This window comes from Lutra lutra, chromosome 7 (genome assembly GCF_902655055.1).
Source record: "Lutra lutra chromosome 7, mLutLut1.2, whole genome shotgun sequence".
Lineage (NCBI taxonomy): Eukaryota > Metazoa > Chordata > Mammalia > Carnivora > Mustelidae > Lutra > Lutra lutra.
Genome location: NC_062284.1, coordinates 8,121,149 through 8,135,416, shown reverse-complemented (window position 1 = coordinate 8,135,416; position 14,268 = coordinate 8,121,149). Strand labels below are relative to the sequence as shown.

The following is a 14,268-nucleotide window of genomic DNA, read 5'->3' as shown; positions in this document are numbered from 1 at the left end:
ACTATCTCAAATAGGGGTGAGAGTGGAGTGCGGAGAGTGAAGCATCTCAGGTGCAAAATTTAAGAAGGTGCTTACTCTTAAATTTGATCAAGTGCAGAGTCCTGCACAAATCTGAAAGTAAGTGCCTCCATAAATTCTGTGCTTTAGGCATCTAATTCTTAAGGAGAGACCCTCTTAGGTTCATGCAGGTGGCCAAAGTTCAGAACTCAATGAGAGTGAGCACTGTCTTCAATTTTCTGCCCTAGTTGCTCCACCTGACTCATGGCCCCCATGTTGAATATTGGCAAAGACAGAAGCTGAGTATTAATTGGTACAACCACCGTGATAAGCTTTTTGGCATATTTACTAAAGATGCATATCCACATGCCCTATGATACAGCTACCCTTTATTATTAGACTCAAGAGAAATAAATGCATACGTTTGTCAAAAGTTAAGTATGGCAATGCTTGTGATGGCAACATTCCTAAATAACCCCCAAAGAACACAATTCTAATGTCAGTCAAAAGAAGAATCTGTAAATACAGTTAGGTATAATAATTCAGTGGCATAGCATAAAACAATAAGGGTGAACAATGTGGACTTATACAGAAAATGGATCATCTCACAAATATAATTCTGAATTGAAAGCAGGTGGACAAAAAGGATCATATTAATGGTTTTATAGTAATTTTATTTTAAAGACATATTTATTTATTTTAAGGAGAGAGAGAGAGCATGGGGGAGAAGGGCAGTGAGAGAGGGAGAGAGAAACCCAAGCAGACTGCATGCTGAACCCAATGTGGGGCTTGATCCCATGACCCATGAGATCACTACCCATGAGATCATAACTCATGAGATCATGAGCTGAGCTGAAACTAAGCATCAGATGCTTAACTGACTGCATCACAGATTTATAGTGATTTTAAAAGAAGGTAAAACTTATCTATGGGATTAAAAGGTAGAAAAATGGACTTGGCAAAAAGGAGTTACAGAGAAGAGGAACTTCTGGAATGCCAGTGATGTCACACTTCTTGATTTGAAACTTCTGAAAATTGTGGAAGTAGATTCACCTATGCCCTTACTATGTGGGCAGATTTTGTCTGTTGCTCCTTGCAAGTCTGCTGATTTTGTCTTCCTATATTTTGAAACTCTGTTATGAGGTGCATAGATGTTTAGGATTGGCATATCCTTCTTATGCCCCTTTTATCATTATGAAATGACCCCATATATTTATGGAACTATTTCTTGCTCTGAAATTAAAATAGACACTCCTGTTTTCTTTTTGATTAGTGTTAGTTTGGTATGTCTTTTCCCATCCTTTTACTTGTAACCTATCTGCTTCTTTATGTTTAAAGTCTGTTTTTTTTGCAGGCAGCATGTATGAGGGTTTTGATGTTATCCAACCTAGCAATCTCTGCTTTTTAAGTCAGTGAATGTTTAGATTATTTACATTTAATGTAGTTATTGATATGGTTGTGTTTTTTTAATATTTTATTTATTTGAGAGAGAATAATATTTTATTTATTTGAGAGTGGGGAGAGGGACAGAAAGAGAGGAAGAAGCAGGTTCCCCAGTAAGCAGGGAGCCTGATGCAGGGCTGGATCCCAGGACCCTGGGATCATGACCTGAGCTGAAGGCAGTCACTTAACCAACTGAGCCACCCAGGCTCCCTGGTTGAGTTTGAAACTACCATCTTGCTTTTTTTTCTTTTTAAACTTACTTTTTTGTTGCTTATTCCACTTTTACTGTTTTTCTTCTTTCTTTGGATTAATTAAAGGCTATTTTCTGTTTTTATTCTATCTCCTTCTTTGCTTGTGAATTACATCTAATATCAACTTATTACTTATTAGCTTTATTATTTTAGTAATCCTTTGGGTTTATACATCTTAACTTATCATAGTCTAAACTCTACTCTGTAAGTTCCCATATGGTATAAGAATGTTACAAAATGTACTTCCATTTCTCTTCTCTTGGTCTCTCTGCCATTGCTGTCACATTTTCTGCTAAATGTGTTATAAATCCTTCAATCCTGGGACTCCTGGGTGGCTCAGTTGGTTAAGCAGCTGCCTTCGGCTCAGGTCATGATTCCGGCGTCCTGGGATCGAGTCCCACATCGGGCTCCTTGCTTGGCAGGGAGCCTGCTTCTCCTTCTGCCTCTGCCTGCCACTCTGTCTGCCTGTGCTCACTCTCGCTTCTCTCTCTATGACAAATAAATAAATAAAAAATCTTAAAAAAAAAATTAAAATAAATCCTTCAGTCCTGTTGTTATTTTTGCTTGCAGATTTATACACATTTTGCAGAAAATTTTTACTCCAGTAAAAAGCTCACTAAAAATGAGAGTTTTCAGTATCACAACTCAATGTCTAAACTTAAAATAATTTTGTTAAATATCCATTGTGCTTATATTAAAAAAAAAAATACCCTAAACACAATTAGCAAATACTTACAAATGAATCACACAATCACAGTGAATATCCTACAGGTTTAAGCGAGTGGATTGTTTAAAAAAAAAAAAAAAAAGCCTATAAAAGGAAAATCTATATTTCTAACTACCCTTAGCAGAAAACAAATAAGTTCAGAATCAAAGAAACTAATGCTTCAGTTCAAATAGTGAGAAGTAGGAATGAGTAAACCCAAATCAAGAAGCAGAAATGAGGGGCGCCTGGGTGGCTCAGTGGGTTAAAGCCTCTGCCTTCGGCTCAGGTCATGAGGCTCAGGTCATGATCCCAGCATTCTGGGATGGAGCCCCACATCAGGATTTCTGCTCTGCAGGGAGCCTGCTTCCCCTCCTCTCTCTGCCTGTCTCTCTGCCTACTTGTGATCTCTGTCAAATAAATAAATAAAATCTTAAAAAAAAAAAAAAAGAAATGAATGGAAAACATGATAGGAAAAAAATTAAAAAAGAAGGAAAGAAGAAAAGTGTGAAAACAAAACTACATGTCTGTTTCTAAAAGAACAAGATAGACAAACCTCTAAGAAGCATGATTTTAACAAGAGAGATGAAAAATAAATACTGACTGAATCTAGATATAATGTCAAAGTTAACAGATTTTACAATGTTGAAAGGGTACTATGAAATATACATAATTGAGTGCATAAAATTATAGAAAGTTTAATTTCTCAAAATATATGAACTAGACTTGACAAAAAACTAAAAAATCAATTAGACTACATTTTTAATGTATTAAAATGGAATTCCAAACCTTTGCTCCACACACAGAAAAAAAGAAAATTTGAAATTCAAAAAGCTATATGTTTTCATGAGCATGGAGAAACAAATGCCCCAGTATTGGTGGGGAAGTGAGTCCTGGAGCCATGGTTTTAGAAAATAGTCAGAGACACAGATTTTGCAGAATTACCTCACATGATTTGGCAGGTAGCAAGGCCTATATCCTTAGGGCAAGTCCAATAGGCTAGATATTCAAATAAGAGTTAATCCAAAGGCTGGAGACTCAGGCAGAATTTCTATAAGGCTGTCTGAAGGTATAATTCTTTCTTTTCTTTCTTCTTTGGGAATACTCAATCTTTGCTCTTCAGTTGATTAAATGAAGCCTACCTATATCCACATTTGGAAGGCTAATGTGCTTTACTTAAAATAATCTGATTTTATTTTACTTTATTGAAATACAGTTGACACACAGTGGTATATCAGCTTCAGGTGTATCACGTAATGATTCAACAAGTCTCTATGTTCTGCAGTGCTCAGCACAAGTGTAGTCACCACCTGTCACTGTTCAATACTATCACAATACCACTGACTATATTCCCTGTACTGTACTTTTTATTCCCTGGACGTATTCATGCCATAACTTGAAGCCTGTACCTCCCATTCCCCTTCATCCCTTTTGCCCACTGCTTACTCCCCTGTCCTTTGGCAACAGCAGTTTGTTCTTTGTATATATGGGTCTGTTTCTGCTTTTTGTTTGTTTATTCACTTTGTTTTAGATTCCACACATTCATCAAATTATTTAGAGTTTGACTTATTTCACTTGGAATAATACCCTAGAGGTCCATCCATTTTGTCACAAATGGCAATATCTCTTTCTTTTTTATGGCCAAGTGGTAGTCCGTTGCTCATACATATATGCCACATACTCTCTATCCATTCATCTATGGATGGACACTTGGGTTGCATCCATATCTTGGCGATTGTAAATGATGCTGCAATAAACATAGAGGTATATATGTCTTTTCAAATTACTGGTTTTGTTTTCTTTGGGTAAATATCTGGCAGTGGAATTAACTAGGTTGTATGGTATTTCCATTTAAAAAATTTTTTAAGGAACCTCCATACTGTTTTCCACAGTGACTGTACCAATTTACATTCCCACTACCTGTGTACAAGAATTCCTTTTTCTCCACATCTTTACCAACACTTATCTTTTGTCTTTTTGATACTAGCTGTTTTGAGAGGTGTGAGGTGACACCTTATTATAGTTTTGATTTACATTTCCCTGATAATCAGTAATAATGAGCACCTTTTCAAGTATCTATTGGCCATCTGTATGTCTTATTTGGAGAAAGGTGGCTTTTTTTTTTTCATGTTGGATTGTTTAAGTCCTTTATATATTTTGGCTCTTAACCTTTTTTAAAAAATTGATTTAAATTCTAGTTAGTTAACATATAGTGTAATATTTGTTTCAAGAGTACAATTCATTGATTCATCAGTTACATCTTAGACCCATTGCTCAACACAGGTGCCCTCCTCAATACCCATCACCATTTAGTATTTTGTCTATTAACCTCATACTGCACATATCATTTGCAAATATCCCGCCTCATTTAGTAGGTTGCCTTTTCATTGTATTGATGGTCTCCTTTACTGTGCAAAAGTTTTTTTTATTTTGCTGTAGTCCCAATAGTTTATTTTTGCTTTTGTCTCCCTTGCCTGAGGAGATCTATCTAAAATATGTTGCCGAAGCCACTGCCAAAGAGATTGCTGCCTATGCTTTCCTCAAGGAGTTCTATGATTTCAGGTCTCACATTTAGGTTCTCAGAGCATTTTTTAAGTTTTTTGTGTATGGTGTAACAAAGTGCTTCAGTTTCATTTTGCATGGAGCTATCCAGTTTTCCCAGCACCATTTTTTGAAGTGTCTTTTCCCCATTGTATATTCTTACCTCCTTTGTCATAGATAAAGCCAATTGCTTTTAAATGTTAGTCACACCTAAAAAACACCTTTGTAGCAAGGATTTACACTCATATTTGACCAAACAACGGTTCACCATTGTCTATCCAAGTTGACACATAAAATTAACCATCACGTACGTCAAAGATGAATTACTATTTGACAGTCGTAAGTAATGAGCTACATTTTAAAATGCAATGATAACTCAAAATTATTAGCAAAATAAATAAGAACTGAATGAGATGACTATTTAGGTAAGTGCAACACATGTACCCTAAAACACCATGCCCACGTAAACGCGTACATGTACATAACGGAGTAGCATAGTGTGTTCAAAATGAAGTGAAAGTCTCTGTGGGAATGTGCAAAGGTAATGAAGCACAAAAAGAAACAAAATGACATGAAACATTAGCGGTGCCTTGCATAATGTGATGATAAGAGCCTCCATTCATTAGGGACTGAGGAGTATGATTAACTCAGTTCTGCGCAAATGACATGAGATTCAAGTGTACTGTCTTAATGCAGTGCAGTAACAAGTTAAACTATTTTTTTTAAAAGATTTTATTTATTTATTTGTGAGAGAGAGAGAGAAAGAGACATTACAAGCATGGGGAGAGGCAAGCAGAGGGAGAGGGAAAAACAGACTTCCCACTAAGTAGGGAGCCTGATTCAGGGCTTGATCCCAGGACCCTGGGATCATGACCTGAGCCAAAGGCAGATGCTTAACCAATTGAGCCACCCAGGCATCCCAGGTTAAACTATTTTTAAAGTTCATGTTAAATATTCTATGGCAACTTGAGATTAAAAGACATTTACTGAACCTGCTAAGTATACCTACTAAAATCCTATGAAAAATGTCATTCTTTAGGGTTGAGATAAGCCATCACCTCTGTCATCACACAGGTAGTGAGGCGCACAGAACTACGACAGAACAAGAAAAGAAATACAACGTATGGGGGCACCTGGGTGGCTCAGTGGGTTAAAGCCTCTGCCTTCGGCTCAGGTCATGGTCCCAGTGTCCTGGGATCGAGCTCCAAATCGGGCTCTGTGCTCTGCAGGGAGCCTGCTTCCCCCTCTCTCTCTGTCTGCCTCTCTGCCTACTTGTGATCTCTGTCTGTCAAATAAATAAATAAAATCTTTGAAAAAAAAAAATCCCAGAAATACAACGTATGGTGATTGAAAGAAAGTTAAAATCTCCTCATTATGCTCAGATGATAGAAATGTCTACAAAGAAAAACGTAGGAGAATGTACGGAAAAATATTTAGATAGACTGGAAGAGTTTAACAAGGTTGCTGAATTAATTTTTTTTTTAAAGTAATCTCTATGCCCAACATGGGGCTTGAACTCAGGACTCCGAGATCAAGAACTACCAGCTCCACTAATGAGCCAGCCAGGCATCCTGTGAATATATGATGTAATATAAAATGCAATATATAAAACTAATCACATGCCTGTCAACAGACAATAATATATAATTTAAACAACTGCAGCAAAAAGAAATCAGGTATTAATCCTGTATCTAACAAAAATATAAATGTTTTTCAGAGTAAAAATATGTATTTTTACATTAAAGGACCTTTCAAAAGACCAAAATAAACATAGATTTATATCATACTAAATAGGAAGAATCAATATAATAAAACCGTCAATTGCTTCCATATTAACCAATTAACTGAATGCAAATTAATTAAAATCCTAAAAGTGTTTCTCTTGAGAAACTAATCCTAAAATCCATACAGAAGAATAAAAAGCCAAGCACATCCAGTGTGGTGGGGGGGAGGTCACAAAAGGCAGTGGGGTGGAGGATACTTAAAATTCCAAAAAAAAGTATGATGCTGAATCTCTCGACTTACCACATAGTCACATCAGTTTCCCAACGTTGGTACTATTGACATTTGGACCAGAGCATTCTCTGTTGTGAGGAACTGCTCTGTGCATTGTAGAATGTTTTGCAACGTCCTTGGCTTCTACTTCTGCAGTTGTGGCAATCAAAAATGTCTGCAGACATTGCCAGATGTCCCCTTCTGGGAAAATTGCCCTGGTTGAGCACCACAGAGTTAAAATAATTAAAATCATTTGATATTGGCATAGGTATAAACAAATAGGCTCATTACAAAGAGGAAAGAAACAGGAATCAGATATACATGAAAATCTGGCACATATAGAAGTGCTATTACAAATTGGAGGGGAAAGCTTCAACAGAGGATTTTATAATAATTAGCTCTTTATGGAAAATGATAAGCTGAATAGATCTCTTATAGCATACACAAAATAAATCTCTGGTTAATTAACAAACTAAGGGTGAAGATCTGAATGCAAAATTAATGTAGTATACAATGTTTTACCAGCATTTTCCTTTATATCCATCAACCCTAGAAAAACTACACACACATATATTCAAGGAGATATTTAAGAAGACGTTTATTGTGGCATAGTTTGTATTAGCAAAATCATGCAATGCAAACAATTTTATTCTCCCTCACTTTATTTTTTAATTTGATCGAATGCTATGTATCTGTTTAAATGAACATTTCTCCAAAGAAGACACACAAATAGCCAACAGACACAAGAAAAAAATGTTCAGCATCACTCAGGATCAGGGAAATAAGGATGAAAACCACAATGAGATGTCACCTCACACCCAGTCAGAATGGATAGAACGAACAACTCAGGAAACAACAGATGTGGCAAGGTTGCAGAGAAAGGGGAAGCCTCTTACACTGCTGGTGGGAATAGCAAACTGTTGTAGCCACTCTGGAAAACAGTATGGAGGTTCCTCAGGGAGTTAAAAATAGAGCAACCCTACAACCCAGCAAATGCACTACTGGGTATTTATTGAAAGGATACAAACATAGTGATTCAAAGGGCTACCTGCACCCCCATGTTTCTGGCAACAATGTCCACAATAGCCAAACTGTGGAAAAAGCCAAGATGTCCACTGACAGATGAATGGATGAAGAGTGGTATATATACACAATGGAATATTACTCAGCCATGAACAAAAGTAAAATCTTGCCATTTGTAACAATGAGGGTACAACTAGAGGATATTATGCTAAGCGAAATAAGTCAGAAAAAAAAAACAAATGCCGTATGATTCAATCATAAGCAGATGAATATAGGGGAAGGGAGGGAAAAATAAAATAAGATGAAAATAGAGTGGCTGGCAAACCATAAGAGACCCTTAACTCTAGAAAACAAACTGAGGGCTGCTGGATGGGAAGTAGGTGGGGGGATTGGGTAACTGGGTGATGGGAATTAAAGAGGACATTTCATGTAATGAGCATCGGATGCCATATGCAACTGATGAATCACTAAATTCTACTCCTGAAACTAATAATACACTGTGTTAACTAAATTGATCTGAAATAAAGAATTTAAAAGGATTTTTTAAACAAATTTAAATAAATAAGTAAATAAATAATCTGGATCTAAAACTATCAGCATGAGCAAACCTCCAGAAATACAATACCAAGAGAAGAAAACAAGTTGCAAAGCGATACTTACGTAAGATAGCATATGTTTAAAAAGTGAAAACACTAAAAACAATAGTATATATTTCACAGTAGCCAACAAAGGGATTAAATAGATAGAAGCCCACGAGGAAAAATTTTATCTTTCTGAGCAGGAGAGGAGAAATAATGTGAGATTTTAATTACAGATCTACTTAAATCTCTAATTTATAAAAATGTTCTGAAGTCAATGTGGCATAATTTTAATTTTTTTTAAAGATTTTATTTATTTATTTGACAGAGAGAGAGATCACAAGCAGGCAGAGAGGCAGGCAGAGAGAGAGGGGGAAGCAGGCTCACTGCTGAGCAGCGAGCCTGATGTGGGGCTCAATCCCAGGACCCTGAGATCATGACCTGAGCCGAAGGCAGAGGCTTAGCCTAGAGCCACCCAGGCGCCCCAATTTTAAAATTTGTTAATGTTTGAGGATCAAACATAAAAATATGTTTTTATATATTTCTATGTGTGGAAAATGTGTTCCTAATAAAAATATAAGGCATTCTTGGTTATGTCTGTGCCATTGATTGAAGATATTTTTATTGTCTAGAAATAAAATTAAATCTACCCATAAATATGAAAATGCAATTAACATGAATGGTTCACAGGCCAACGGCGACCTCCAATGCAGGCTTTCTATTTGCATTCCTCCCCTATAAAAGTATCCTTGCATGAGAGAGAGGGTGCTCCCTGGTTTTCCCAGCAAAAGTTGCACATTCTCACATGTAGACCAGCTGAACAGACAGATGACCTCCTGCTCAGGATGTCATCATTACAACATACAGTCTCAAAGCCGTCTTCTGTTTTGTTTCATGGCTTTCCAGCAGGAAAGAATTAAAATTTAAGTTCTACAGGGACACCTGGGTAGCTCAGTCAGTTCAGCCTTCAACTCTTGATCTCCGCTCCAGTCATGATCTCAGGGTCATGGAATCGAGCCCTCCTGGAGCTGGCTTGAGATTCTCTCTTACCTTCTGGGCCTCCCTCACCCCTCTCTCTCCCTCTCTAAAAAAACAGAAAGAAAAGAAAAATTCAAGTTCTGTATTACAGATAACCGATGAGTCAACATGATTTTTCTTCCCTGTTTATTAATGAGCTCTCTCTCTCTCCTTCTCCCACCTTCACGCCTTCCTTCTTTTACTTACCTCAACACATTTGTCTCTGTTCTCATTTGCTTGGACGTCCTTTCACCAGGCTTATCTTTTTCTTCCAAAGCCAAAATAACAATGCACATTATTCTTATCTGGGTCTCTCCTTACTTCTCTATTTCCAGAACAGATCTGGCCTAACCAGAGGATCATTGATTAGATGTTTACACAGCACACTGGATCTTTATTGCCCAGTTCATTTGTCTTATTCAGGGGAAATAAGATTAGGTCTACCTTAATTGTGTCATCTCTAATGATACACAAGAACTCTTTTAAAGTTTGGGACAAACCAGAGTGGATAATGTTTCAAAATATCCTTTTTAAATGATTCAATAAAAAGCCTCCTACCTCTTTAACCTTTCTATGTTGAATTGAAAACAAAACAAAATAAAAGCCCAGGGTATGATTTATCTTGCTCTCCACGTGGCCTGACTCTATATCTTCTTGGTTGGTAAGGAGATGCAGGACCAGGACTCGAGCGGATGTCTCCTCTCTGTGTCTGTTTGGGCACCTCTTCCAAATCTCACATCCACTCAAGCCTTTGCCACTCTGATAACTTCTCTTTCCATATATCACTCACCCACTCAGATCTATAAACTCTAGGCACTCCCTTCGCAGTGACAAGTGTGAATTATCTGATTGAGGTGAATGAGGTGAACCCAATGCACCACTCCCTTTGGAAAAATAAGAGGTACTTTATTTCCAACAGGTGCAGAGCAGATTGGAATTTGGTTTGACATAAGAGACCATCATTGTCATGACCTCTGGGAGAGGACTGATTGTCTACCCAGGGTTCAAGCTCCTTTCTCACTCGCAGAAGCAAAAAGCAGCTCAAGAAGGTCCACACCACAGCACTACCGTGGGATTCCTGAAAAATCAGTCAGTATAAAGTCAGCTCTGTCACCATGGTGATCAAGGTAGCCCGAACCCAGCTTTCCTGGGGACTGCAGCAGAGGTAGTGGAATGATGGTGGCCATTCAGAAGCACCTGACGCCAGCCAGGTTGTGCGGTGGCCAGAAAAGCCGGGAAGTCAGGGTAACTCATTATTTGCTCCATTTCTCCCCATAAAACCCTAAACAATCCTGTGGTGATGTGTCAGAAGGTCCTTATTTGCAGTCATCTGATGATACCATTTTCTATTACAAATTGCAAATTCAATTCTCAAATTCAATTATCCCGGAGACAGCCAACCAATAAGCTCGGCAGTGTTTGAAAAGAAGAACAAGTAGTACACAGGTTTCTAAACACAGAGATAAATACAAAACTGTTCAGTATAAGCCCCAACAAAATAAAAAATGGGCACTTCACAGCCCCGGACTGGGACAGGAAAGGAGGAATGGAGTTTTGGTGGTTGCACAGAAGACAGAATCTTAATTTGTGTTTTCTGAATTCCAAATTAGCTTGAAGAACACTTCTTTTTTTTTTAAATGGCCACGGAAGGGATGCCTGGGTGGCTCAGTTGGTTAAGCAGCTGCCTTCGGCTCAGGTCATGATCCCGGCGTCCTGGGATCGAGTCCCACATCGGGCTCCTTGCTTGGCGGGGAGCCTGCTTCTCCCTCTGCCTCTGCCTGCCATTCTGTCCGCCTGTGCTCGCTCTCTCTCCCTCTCTCTCTGACAAATAAATAAAATCTTAAATGGCCACTGAAGCTTGGGAAACTATCATCCAACTTCTAGAATTCATAAAAGGTATTGACATATCTAAGATCCTAAAAATCCTTAACGAAATCTCTCTTTCCTTTGTTTACTTAGCATTCCTCATATTTGTCCAACCATAAAACATTTTTTCATAGGAAGCCTTTTCGAGGGACATCTGGATGGCTTAGTCAGTTAAGCATCTGCCTTCGGCTCAGGTCATGATCTCTGGGTCCTGGGATTGAGTCCCACATCTGGCTCCCTGCTCATCGGGGAACCTGCTTCTCCCTCTGCCCCTCTCCTTGCTCTCTCTCTCTCTCTCAAATAAATAAATAAAATCTTGAAAAGAAGAAGAAGAAAAAGAAGAAGCAGTTGCTGCCATCTTTTTGCCAGTTGTCAGAACTTGTTTTCCCACACAGCTCACTTTGGGAAACAATGATGTAAAGAGATTTCAAATTATGGACGACATCCCATGAAAGATTAAGACTCACGTTTCAAGATACTGTCTTCCTATGAAAAGTCACAGACATTTACGAGACATGTTTGAGGCAGGCCTGTTTAGGACTTTGCTATTCAATATGTGGTTCTTGGAACAGCAACATTGGCATCACCACTGAGCCTGTTAGAAATGCAGAACTCTGGTCCTGCCCCAGAGCTGTGGAATCAGAATCTTAGAGCATGCGTAATATGATCCTTCTGCACAAAAATGGAGGAAGACTATTTTAGGAGACTCATATTGTCTAAAGTATATCCATTTCATGCTTTTCTGCATGCAAACTGGAAAATACGAACTAGAATTATATAATTGAGGTTAATGGCTTCTGTCTTTTAATATTTGAACACTGAAACAATTTTATGAGACAGAAAAAATTATAGTAAGATATAAGGTAATAAGCCTGGGTGCCTGGGTGGCTCAGTGGGTTAAGCCTCTGCCTTCGGCTCAGGTCATGATCTCAAGGTCCTTGGATCGAGCCCCACATTGGGCTCTCTGCTCAGCAGGGAGCCTGCTTCCTTCTCTGTCTCTGCCTGCCTCTCTGCCTACTTGTGATCACTTTCTCTCTGTCAAATAAATAAATAAAAATCTAAAAAAAGAATTTATAAAGAAAAAGATACAAGGTAAGCCTTGAGAAGATGACCAGTTTGAATGAACACCTATGAGCACAGGATCTGGATCAAAATAACTGGGTCAGCCTGTAGAATGAAATCAGGAGAATGGCAGAACACACAGACAAAACCGAAGCAGAGGGGCGCCTGGGTGGCTCAGTGGGTTGAGCTGCTGCCTTCGGCTCAGGTCATGATCCCAGGCCCTGGGTTCAAGCCCCACATCGGGCTTTCTGCTCAGCAGGGAGCCTGCTTCCTCCTCTCTCTCTGCCTGCCTCTCTGCCTACTTGTGATTTCTCTCTGTCAAATAAATAAATAAAATCTTAAAAAAAAAAAAAAACCCGAAGCAGAACTAGAGCTCCCACCCGATTAGGACTTACAACAATTTTCTTGTGAGAAGGAGAAAGCATTTGGTCACATACAAGGTCATATTGACACATTATATGCAGAATCCTCATTTCATTCATGTTTTTTAAAAGAAGCAGGACACCTGGGTGGCTCAGATGTTAAGTGTCTGCCTTCGGCTCAGGTCATGATCCCAGGCTTCTGGCATCGAGTCCCACATCGGGCTAAAAAAAAAAAAAAAAAAAAAAAAAAAAAAAAAAAAAAAGAGGCACGTGTCAGGTTTTGAAATATTGCCATTGTTTGAAAATATCTATCTTAACATGTATTTTTTACTCATTCACTGGTTTATTAATTCATTTCACAAGTATTTTCCTTGGATTTAGCACTGTCCTCAGAGCAGTAAGACATAAAGTTTCCCATGAGTGGGCACATAATCTTGTTTATTAGGTGGATTATAATTAATCCGCCATGTTGAAAGCTTGCACATTGCATGGTTATAGCAAAGTGTTCCATAAATAGAAGACATACATGACAAATGCTAGGTACATACTAGAGTGTGATTAAGGATCTGGAAAAATCCCCATGTCATTATTTATCTGTGTATTCTCATATTACTCAAAAGTGGTAGGGAGTTAGTATAGTATATAGGTAGAAGGTAGAGTAAGATTCTCTTTCTCTCAAGTCTCTGTGTTAGTCCTTTTTTACTTCCTCCCTTCCTTACTGTACTACTGTTCAATGATTTTTCTGAACAATGGTTCTTTGAAGATAGTAGCTGCCCAGTGGATGACTGATTCTTCCCCGCACTACCTAGTACAAGGCTGATCTCAGAGTTCATACTTGTAAAGCTCGGGATAAGAGATCTTGGAGAAAGAACTATGAGTGATTCAGGGGTAAAACACTGGCATAATTTAAGAAGAAAAAGCCAGATTTGCATGAAATCAAGATAATGGACTATTTGAGTCCAGAAATTTACTGATCTACTGTGTGTTCATGCATGTGTGTGTGTGTGTGTGTGTCCTGGCTTTTGGCTTAGCAGCTATTCCCTAAACTAAAGGTCACCAAAATATAAGAAGATAATTTAATAAAGTTTAATTGGGGACATCTGTGTTAAATAAGGCAAGGTATTCTTACTTATGAAAAGAAGAATGATCATATTTGTTAGAATTTAGAAAAAGATAAGACATAAGTCTATCAAGAATGGCCCCAGGATGCCTGGGTGGCTCAGTTGGTTAAGCATCTGCCTTCAGCTCAGGTCATGATCCCAGCATCCTGGGATCGAGTCCCATATCGGGCTCCTTGCTCGGCAGGGATCCTGCTTCTCCCTCTGCCTGTGCCTGCCACTCTGCCTGCCTGTGTGCTCTCTCTCTCTCTCTCTCTCTCTCTGACAAATAAATAAATTAAAAAAAAAAAAAAAAAGAATGGCCCCAAATTG

General features: G+C 38.4%; 1 long non-coding RNA gene across 2 annotated transcripts; it reads right to left on the bottom strand.

Moving 5' to 3' along the window:
* Nucleotides 1-11,779: 11,779 nt before the first annotated feature.
* LOC125104183 (uncharacterized) lies at nt 11,780-14,169 on the bottom strand. Of its 2 annotated transcripts, none has more exons than XR_007128604.1 (2): nt 12,857-14,169; nt 11,780-12,086 (listed from the first exon to the last, which is right to left on the bottom strand). It is a non-coding gene; the product is annotated as an uncharacterized LOC125104183 (long non-coding RNA). The 2 variants fall into 2 exon arrangements; XR_007128603.1 differs by having other exon boundaries at nt 12,872-14,169.
* Between the last annotated feature and the right edge of the window lie 99 nt (nt 14,170-14,268).